Here is an 11,278-nt window from a genome sequence, read left to right on the forward strand (position 1 = left end):
CAGCTAATGCACACAAAACAAACTTATCACAACCATGGAGCTCTCAAAACACACAGACTCCTCCTGCCTTTGAATCTGCCAGCCTCACTCTTCCAGACTCTGATTCAGTAGATCTAAGGTTGGATCTAGAGGATTGGTAGAATTCGGAAGCTTCCTTGGGGTTCGATTTCTGGAAAGGCAGCCTGAGAGCTCTGTGGACCCATTCCTTAGTGAAACAAGCACAACTTGTGACCATTGCAAAGAAAGGAATATTTAAGGTCTTTGGAAATTGTCCTAAGGGCATGCAGCCAATGAAGAAACATTTATTCAAGAAAATCTAGTAAAACTCTCTGAGAACAATGAGAGCCAGTGGCATTGGACCCACAGTCTGCTCTCTCCCTCCTTACTCCTGGCCTAGTGCTATGGAAACTGCACAGGGTTCCCTCTCTCCCCAGCTCCCACTCAGAGGCTAGGGAATCTTCCCAGGAGGGGCAGACCACCAGCATTTCGCATTCCTTTTCAGTGACGTGTTACAGACACTAAATTCCAGACATGTGTGGTATAAGTAAAGGTCAGGAGCCCCCTTCTTCCACTCCCTCATTTCTGGCATGGCATACTGGGAATACTGGGGCCCTAGTCTCCCCCGACCCCAGCTCATTGGTGAGGTGGAGGTTATATGCTAGGAGGGGCAAGTCAGTAAGACCAGAGGCTAATGCTCCACATAGCATCCTGCTCCAAAAGCACTCAGAGAGAAGCAGGCCACTGTTCCCATCCAGCTCTGAAGATCTTGTCCTGGGAGAGAGGCCTTCAGAACACATGGGCCCAGAAGTGCTTCCTGGAAGAACTGACTTTATTTGAGGCAGAGTGTGAGGAAGTTGAATCCTAAGGGCACACTCAAATTCAGTGGAGGTTTTGGGGGTAGCAATTAAGAGGAGGCTGGTAGGGGCACCTGGGTGGCTCAGTCGTTGAGCGTCTGCCTTCAGCTCAGGTCATGATCCCAGGGTCCTGGGATTGAGCCCCACATCGGGCTCCCTGCTCTGCAGGAAGCCTACTTCTCATTCTCCCACTCCCCCTGCTTGTGTTCCCTCTCTCGCTGTCTCTCTCTGTCAAATAAAATCTTAAAAAAAAAAAAAAAAAAAGAGGAGGCTGGTAACTTCATGAAGATGCAATAAAGACAAAGTTTTGTCACCAGAAGCCCCGCACCACAGGAAATACTACTTGGGTCTACTTGGCGGATTCCTCTGTAAGAAGGGACATTATCCTGGATGGAAGGTTGGACATGCAGAAAGGAATCGAGAGTAATGAAAACGTAAATCTGTGGATAAAATGGAGACTGCACAGAAACAGTAACAGTAACATCTTACTTGGTTTTAATTAAGTGAAGAATAAGAATTACATGACATCAAAGATTTGGAGGGCGGCAAATGGAACTGAATTGTTGTAAGTACTTTGTGTCGTCTAAGAAGAGGATAAATGTAAAGTGGGGACGCAAGCACCCGCAGACCCCACAGTTTAGGCATAGGGCTCCGAGCGGCTTCTGACCAGTCATGGGGCCCTTAGTTACTGTTAAAGGAACTTGTAAAATTGCCTCAGGAAATACTATCAAGTTGCCTTTTGAAAAGTCTGTGGGGTGCTGTTCTACCTGAGATAACAAATCTCACGTGCAGTGTTTGCAAGAAAACATCATAATTTGCAGCTTAGCAGTAGCCACAGGATGTAGAACTTCTGCCTCTGTACTCTAGAGATGATGTCACTAATGCAGTCTGCCCAGGGCCGTGTCCAGTTCCAGGCCCTAAAACAGAGAGACCACTGCACAACAGTTACACCAAAACCAGACAGGAACAAGCCAGAAGGGACGGGATGGTCAAGAAAGGGAATGGAGCTGACCCAATCTTTAATTAATCATCATGATCCAAGACCCTGAAACCCTTACCCTGAATTTCCACCCTTTAAAAACCCCTCCTTGCAAGCCACTGGGGAGTTCGGGACTTTTCACCATTAGCTCCTGGTTCTCCTGGGTGGCACCACACCAGTAAATCTTTCCCCACTGCAAAAGCTTGGTGCCAGTTTTTATTGGCTTGCTTAGCATTGGGTGGGCAAACTCTTGTTTGGTTCGCTTACAGTACCAATAAACATTATTTGATAAAATACATGCATGTTTACTATCTAGGGGAACCATTAAAAGAATTATAAAAAAGTATAATTTCTAAGCTACAAGAGAGAAAAAATAGACTAATAAAAACAAGCAATGCACGAAGAATGCAAGGAGAAAAAGTAATATAGAGTAGATAGGACAGATACAAAAATACCTCATTAAATGATTTAAACCTGAACATATCAGGATTTGTGTTAAATGTAAATGGATTGAATGCTCCAATTAAAAGATGAGTTTTCAGACTTAATAAGAAACCAAAATCAGACTAAATCCTGTCTACAAGAGACATCTAAAATGTAAGAATTTGGAATAGTTAAAAGTAAAGAACATGAAAAATAGTATTCCATGAAAACTTTACCCAAAAGAAAGCTCGTATAGCTTTACTAGTATATTAATATATAACTTTTACACATTAAATTATAGTATTAATGTTTATATATACTTAATGTTTATAAATATATTAACATGTATTTAATATTTAAGGTAAAGTTTCCAGAGATAAAGAGGGAAATTTAATAATGATAAGAAGTTTCATTTGCTGGGAAGACATATGAATTCTAAAATGTTATGCATCTCTTAATATGACCTCAAAATGTAGGAAATGGATAGAATCTACTTATCTTAGGCATAACAGATAAAGAGCAAAAATTCATTAAGGATATGGAAGATCTGAACAACTTAATTAGTACATTTGACCTAATGAATATATATGGATATGCACACACACACGTAACTATATTCAACAACTGCAGAATACATATTTTTAAGAACAGGCTAAACAGGGGCACCTGGGTGGCTCAGTCTGTTAAGTGTCTGCCTTTGGCTCAGGTCATGATCCTAAGGTCCTGGGATGGATCCCCGTGTCCGGCTCCCTGCTCAGTGGGGAGTCTGCTTCTCCCTCTCCCTTTGCCCCTCTCTCCTGCTTATGCTTTTTCTCTCTCTCTCTATCAAATAAATAAATAAAATCTTTAAAAAAATAATATGCTAAAAAAATTTTTTAAAAATTTAAAAAATAATATGCTAAACAATTACAAAAAACAACCATATTTTCCATAAAACAAATCTCAGCAATTTCAAAGAATCACATTCGCACAGTGTATACTTCTGACCACATTAATTAAGCTAGAAATTAATAATAAAAATTAGTTTTAAAGTTCCCATGTTTGGATATTAAAAACTACATTTTGTTTTTTATTTTATTTATTTATTTTTTTATTTATTTGAGAGCGAGAATGAGAGACAGTATGAGAGGGAGGAGGGTCAGAGGGAGAAGCAGACTCCCTGCTGAGCAGGGAGCCTGATGCGGGACTCGATCCCGGGACTCCAGGATCATGACCTGAGCCGAAGGCAGTCGCTTAACCAACTGAGCCACCCAGGCACCCCTAAAAACTACATTTTAAAATAACCAATGATTAAAGAATTGATTATAATGGACATCAGAAAATATTTTGAATAGAATGATAATGAAAACGTGGTGGTGGGGGGCACCTGGCTGGCTCAGTCAGTGGAGTGAGCAACTCTTGATTTGGGGTCATGAATTCGAGGCCCACATTGGGTGTAGAGATTGCTAAAATAAATAAATAAATAAATAAATAAATAAACAAACAAACAAACAAACAAACAAACTTAAAAAAAATGGAATGCAGCTAAAGCCGAATATTAGAAATTTTTAAAAACATGAAAATTGGGTGCCTGGGTGGCTCAGTTGGTTAAGCGACTGCCTTCGGCTCAGGTCATGATCCTGGAGTCCCGGGATCGAGTCCCGCATCGGGCTCCCTGCTCGGCAGGGAGTTTGCTTCTCCCTCTCCCACTCCCCGTTTGTGTTCCCTCTCTCGCTGTGTCTTTCTCTGTCAAATAAATAAATAAAATCTTAAAAAAAAAATCATGAAAATTAATAAGCTAAGATTCCATCCCTAGAAATTAGAAAATAATAGCAAAATAAACCCAAAAAGGAAGAAGGCAGGGAATAATAAAGTTAAGAGGAGAAATTAATAATATGGAGGACAACATAGAATAGAAAAGATCAACAAAATCAAAAGTTGGTTCTTTCTTTTTTTAAGATTTAATTTATTTGGAAAAAAAAGATTTAATTTATTTGAGAGAGAGAGTGTGTATGAGCAGGGGGAGGGGCAGAGGGAGAGGCAGAGAATCTCAAGCAGACTCCATGCTGAGTACAAAGCCCGATGTGGGGCTCCATCCCATGACCCTGAGATCATGACTTGAGCTAAAATCAAGAGTCAAATGCTTAACTGACTGAGCCACCCAGGCGCCCCAAAGGTTGGTTCTTTAAAGAGACAAATGAATTTGATAAAAATCTCTATTAAGACTTGCCAAGAGGGCGCTTGGGTGGCTCAGTTGGTTAAGCGACTGCCTTCGGCTCAGGTCATGATCCTGGAGTCCCTGGATCGAGTCCCGCATCGGGCTCCCTGCTCAGCAGGGAGTCTGCTTCTCCCTCTGACCCTCCCCCCTCTCATGCTCTCTCTATCTCATTCTCTCTCTCAAATAAATAAATAAAATCTTTAAAAAAAAAAAAAAAAAAAATTTAATCTTTTATTTTTAAAATATTTAGTTATTTAAGTAATCTCTCTGCCCAACTTGGGGCTCAAACTCACTACCCCGAGTTGAAGAGTTGCATCTCCCCCAACTGAGCCAGCCAGGCGTCCCTGTTCTAGAAAAAAAATTTTTTTTAAAGATTTTATTTATTTATTTGAGACAGAGAGAATGAGAGACAGAGAGCATGAGAGGGAGGAGGGTCAGAGGGAGAAGCAGACTCCCTGCCGAGCAGGGAGCCCGATGCGGGACTCGATCCTGGGACTCCAGGATCATGACCTGAGCCGAAGGCAGTCGCTTAACCAACTGAGCCACCCAGGCGCCCCTGTTCTAGAAAATTTTTAAAAAAGATTTTATTTAGAGCGCCTGGGTGGCTCAGATGGTTAAGCATCTGCCTTCGGCTCAGGTCATGATCCCAGGGTCCTGGGATCGAGGCCCACATCGGCTCCTGGCTCAGCGGGGAGCCTGCTTCTCCCTCTCCCTCTGCCTCTCCCCCCTGCTCATGCTCTCTCTCTCTCTGTATCTCTGTGTCTCAAATGAATAAATAAAATCTTTTTTTATTTAATTTTAATTTATTTAATTTATTTAATAAAATCTGGGATCATGACCTGAGCCGAAGGTAGACACTTAATGACTGAGCCACCCAGCGCCCGTAGAAGTTTTTAATAAATTACTTCTCTAATTAGTTTGCTCCAAAGAAAATTTCAGGACTGATCTTGCATAAAATCTTCCAGAATAGAATAAGTGGCGAGACCAGCATAACCTTAATACCAAAATCTGGCAAGGGAATAATGAAAAAGAAAATCACGTATCAGTGTCAATCACGAACACTGATGCAAATGTCTCAAACAAAATACTGGCAAATCAAATCCATCATTGTATAAAAACAGTATTACATCACAACTGTGTTGAGTTTATTCCAGTAATACAGGGGGGTTTAGAAGTAAAAATCAATCAGTGATAACATAATATAGGATAAAAATAATATAATTATCTCGGTATTTGTGGAAATATTTTATAAAACCCAATAACCATTTATTAAAAAAAAAAAAAAACCAACTTGAGGAAACTAGGACTAGAAAGGAACATCCTTAATTTCATAGAGGTTATTTATTAAAAAAAAAAAAAGCTTACAGCACACACTGTAGTTAAGGATAAAATGTTAAAGGCTTTTCCTTGGAGTTTGTGAATAAGGATGCCCACTCCAGGGGCACCTGGGTGGCTCAGTCATTAAGTATCTGCCTTCGGCTCAGGTCATGGTCCCGGGGTCCTGGAATCAAGGCCCACATCGGGCTCCCTGCTCGCGGGAAGCCTGCTTCTCCCTCTCCCACTCCCCACTGCTTGTGTTCCCTCTCTCGCTGTGTCTCTCTCTGTCAAATAAATAAAATCTTAAAAAAAAAAAAAAAAAAAAAGGATGCCCACTCCAGTCCCTTCTACTCAAACTGGATTTAAAGTTTAGGTTGATTGATAGCATTCATGGTTCCAAGTCTTCAGTTTTTCCTATATCCAGCCCCTTTGCAATGTGATTCTGTAGTTCCTCTCACTAATGAGGCCATCACCTATTTTCCTACCCCTTGAATCGGAGTGGTTGTGCCTATTCAGAGCCTAACCTGCAAAAGGCTTTTCTTGTTGCTACTTGCTTTCTTACACTCTCGCCATCCCCCTGAGGATATCTGTAGGCTAATTCGCTGAAAACCGAGACACGTAAATCCGAGCTGAGCTGAATCACTCTAGTGGTCCCAGCATAAGCTAGCCTAGATCAGTCAACAGCCAGTCAACTCCCTTACATGTTAGCTGAGCCCAGCCTAATGACTCTTTGAGGTATAATAATGACTCATGAGGTATAATAATAAATTTCTGTTGTTTTAAGTCACTGGATTTTGAGGTGGTTTGTTATGCAGCATTTTGGCGGCAACAGATAATTGGTACAAGGTCCTAGCAAATGCAGTAAGATTTTTTCAAGTATAAAGTTTGGAAAAGAAGAAATAACAATGTCATTATTTACAGATACAAATGTGTATGTAAAAAATAAAACAGAATCTCTAAATACATTTTTAGGACTAATTGAGTTTACCAAGGTGGCTGGTACCAGGGTTAATGGAATAGAATTAATAGCATTTCTAGATACTAGCAAAAAATAAATAGGTAATGAAAAAAATTTTAATGTAACATTTATAATAACATTAAGATATTTCAAGTGCTTAGGAATAAATCTAACAAAAGAAAGATGAGACTTCTTTGCCAAAACCTATAAAGGATTATTAAGAGAAGTAAAAGTGTTTTGTTTTGTTTTAAGAGAAGTAAAAGTTTTAAATAAATGGAGAGATATTTCATGTCAACCTAGAGTATTGTGAAAATGACAGTGTTAAATAATTAGGATGGGCAACTGTATTTTCATACGGAAACAATGAAATTTGATCATTATCTTACATTGTACAAGAATTAATTCATGAGATTTAAAAAAGAAAGGCATATTCACAAAACTTCTAAAGAGGTTAATATGAGGGAGTATCTTCATGATCTGCAGGTTAAGAAAGATTTCAGAAACAGGACTTAGAAAACACTAACCATAAAGGAAACAACAGGTAAACATTAGAATTCAGAACATCTGTTCATCAAGAGGCCGTATTTAAACTGTCAAAAGCCACAGAGTAGAAAAAGTTGGACACACATATAGCTGATAGAGATTTTTTTTAAATCCAGAATCTATAAAGAGCTCCTACAAATTAATAAGAAAAATATAAATAACCCAGTAGAAAAATCCTCAGGAAATGTAAAGAAGCCTTTCACCAAAGTGGTTCTCCAAATGGCCAGTGAACACATGAAAGGGTTCAAGCCATTTAAACAGAAGAGAAACCACATTGAGGGGCCACTCCATACCAGTCAGACTGGCTAGAACGAAAAGGCCAAGAACACCAAACATCAACAAGAATGAGGAGCCATGGGGAATATGATACACTACCGGTGGGGCTGGAAACTGACAAAGTTATTTTGAGAGATGCGCTGGCCATTTTCCGTTAAGACTGAAGGTATACCTATCCCATGAACAGCAATTTCACTCCCAGGTATAATTGCAACAAAGCACACATACAGGAATTTCCTTAACAGCACTGTTTGCAACAACCCCAAAAGGAAACAATCAGGAAGTCCAACACAGTAGTGTAGACACACAAACACACACACACACGTATGTAGTGATGTAACCAGTACAAAAGAATACTACACAGCAAAGGAAAAAAAAATGAGTTATGGCTACACTTAACAACGTGGATGAATCCCCAAAACTTAACACTCAGCCAAATAAGCTATATCCTGAAGAATACATATCATAGGATTCTGTTTATATCAAAGTCCAAAAAACAGGCAAAACTAAAGTGTTTAGGTTCACACATGGAGGTGGTAAAACCATAAATAAAGGCAAAAAAGGGATGATATTAAGTGTCAGAGTGGTGATTCCCACTTGAGGGGCAGGAGGGATTGGTGTTTGGGAGAGGTGATGTTCTTTTTCTGATTAGGATAGTTGGGATATTTGCTTTATGATAAGTCATGAGCTGAACATTTCAGTTTTGTATACTTTTGTGAACATGTATAATATTTTATAATAAAAAAGAAAGGTATATAGGTATGCAAGAACATTAACAAAGTCTCCAAAGCCCACTTCTAGGTGAAAAGTCACAGAATGTCAAATGTATGATACCATTTATATTAAAAAAATCCATATAAAGAAAATGACACATTTCTAAGTGTTCATACATATGCATGTAAATGCATAGGGAACTCTTTCTAGGTGCTCTTTCTCACGTAACACCCTCCCTTCTGCCCCTTCCCATCCTCCCTCATTCAGATAACTTCAACTCATCACTGGTGTGTCCTCTCAGATCTAACTTCCTCTGGGAAGCCAACCTTGATCACCTTGGTCACTTCCCTGCTGCATTGCCCGCTATGTAGTTGGAACTCCCCAGGAGTGTCTTGAGGTTTTAACACACCTTACACATAAAAATATCTTTTTGCATGTCTTAGTCCAATGCCCCCAGTAGCCCCTTCTGGGGATGTCCTGATTAAAATGCTTCCACAAACTGCTGAAATCTGGAAATGTTGCTATTTTGGTATTCGGATCCCACCTCCCAGGCTTTTTATCTCACTAGAACAGCCTTTCTTTGTCAGGTACCCACTTTCCAATTATGGGTTGGGAAATGTGTGGCCCCCCTGCCAGCCCACTGCCTGGACTCCAGCCAGAGGGGCAGTTACCCTGCCCTGCAAAGGCCTTTCAGCTCCTGTGGGAGCAGTCCTGCCACCAGCATCAGCTTCTATACCAAGGCAGCACACAATCCAGCTCAGTCCAACCTGCTGACTCAAAAAGACAGCTCAGGGTTGACGCTATTTGTAAGGCAGGCCATTTGGCCTCTTCTTAGGTTTTGAGGTTTGGGTTGCAAACCTAGGTGCAAAATGTACACAATCTTGAAAGATACCATGATTTTAAATGTTCGCTCTTTTAAGTCTTTCTTTCTCTCTTTCTTTCTTTCCTTCTTCTTTTTGCTGGGATTCCCTTTAGGTTTTGGAAAGAGGCACAGCCAATTTTATAAATTGGGTGTTATCATAGTATATGTATATATGAATATTTTACACACGTGTATTTCTTACAAACTGGATATTACTAATATATATTATGTACTAGATAATGTTAAATACAGTATATAATATATATATTTATACTCGATGAACATATGTGTATGTATTACTTACAAATTGCAGATAATATTGGAGATTATATATATATCTCCACTATATCAAAAGTGTTTTCCTATGTGATATTCTTTAAAAATATGATCTTTAATGGGTACTTAATATCCCAGCATCATTGTATAAACCTGACCAAGTCTATCATTTGTTCAAATCTTCCTGAGGGGACTCAGCCCTGTTTAGGTTCGCACCAGGGCCCTTCCTCAAGGGCGGCTCCTTCCTGCTCCTCCCAAGTCCTACCCTACCTGCAGCTGCAGTCACCTGCTTGTCACCCTATCAAGGTTTTGTACCTGCAACTCACTCTATTGCCAATGCTCCTTCTACCTTCACCTCCCCCAGAGGTGTCAGCCCAGGTACAGCACTTGCCTGGGATTGTCTCTGTCACCAGTCCAGCCCCGCCTGGATATGTGCACTCAGTCTTTCTCAGCTTCCAGGCCCCCTGCTCTCTCTACTCTCCGCTGGGCTCTCAGAGAATCAAAGGAGGAACAACCTGTTTGAAGACCAGCTAAGAAACTCTCTGATCCAGATGGGAGAGTCCCAGGAGTCCACCTCTGGAGCCAGTCAGTGAAGGATGTGCCTACAGCATCCCAACCCCACAGACTCAGCCCAGGTGACCTGCTGGAGAAAGTTGGTGTCTCCAGGGCGGGCCCATCCGCGACCTAAGTAAGGAGAGAGAGAATGGGGGAGGAGAGGGGAGGTGGGATGGGGAGTGAGGAAGGGGCAAGATGTGCCACCAGACTTTGGCTCTACCAGCTGGCGTTTACTATCCTGCCCGTCGGTGTCAGGGGTCCAACCCGCCCCTCCCAGACTCAGGGCATCCTGGATTCCTAAATTCCTGGAAAGAAAGGGAGCTGGGAGGGGAGGCTCTGTGGTCTAGGTCCAAAGGTGGAGGGGGGTGGCTGGGGGTAACAGACGCCTGGCTCCCCGAGAGGTCAGGAGCTAGGGGCCGGGACCACTGCACCCCCCACCTTTACCCGCCACTGACGCGCGAGTCTGGAGAAGACCGGTCGCTTCTGCGGGCGTGGCGGGGGGCTGGGGGTGGCCGGGGCGCGCGACGAAGGTCCGAGGGAACCACCACTATTGGGGCCAGAGGCGATTTTAATATTTCGCTGCAGCCGGAAGGCGATTTAGGCAATTCACCCTGGAAATGCTCACACCTGAGCCCAGCCCATAGGCGTGCGCACACTGATCCATTTGTCTGGGCTCCGGCCCCACAGCCCATATACCACTGCCGGCGTCTTGGCCCCATCTTCTGCAGGGTGCCGCCTGCTCCGAGGTTCCCGAACTCAGAAACCCGACCATCTGCGCACTTAAGCGTGAAGCCCGCACCTTTCAATTCTCCCCACCCCACCCCCACCCCTTACTCCTTGGTGCATCTTCTCTCCAAGTTTATTCTTCCGGGAAGATCTTTAGGAAGATCCCGGGATAACTGCCGGATTCGGTGGGCCGAATGAGGTCACCGGTTGCCAAGCAGATTTAGTCTGGCTGGTAGACTTCATGGTTAACACACTTTGTAGACTGAGGGAAGGGGAGAACCTAGCTAGATAGGAACCCAGGGGGCCATGCTCTTAGTCACTGTTCTATTCAACATATAGATTCAACACAGTGTAAAGCTTCAATATCTAAACCAGGGTGGTTCTGGAGCACATTTGCAAGTAAATTAATGGCATAGAATACAAAGTCTAGAGGACCTGGCTACTGATGGAAATCAGGATGTGATAAAGTGGGATTTCAAACTGGTGGGCAAGACATGAATTATTCAGTGATTGGGTTGAAACAGTTGGCAGCTTTATAACAAAGAGCTTAATTTCCCTAATATGCCAAGAATTTTTTAAATTACACAAAAGGATCAAC

Source organism: Mirounga angustirostris, unplaced genomic scaffold (assembly GCF_029215605.1).
Source record: "Mirounga angustirostris isolate CCGP_5_RB_7025 unplaced genomic scaffold, mMirAng1.0.hap1 SCAF_16, whole genome shotgun sequence".
NCBI lineage: Eukaryota > Metazoa > Chordata > Mammalia > Carnivora > Phocidae > Mirounga > Mirounga angustirostris.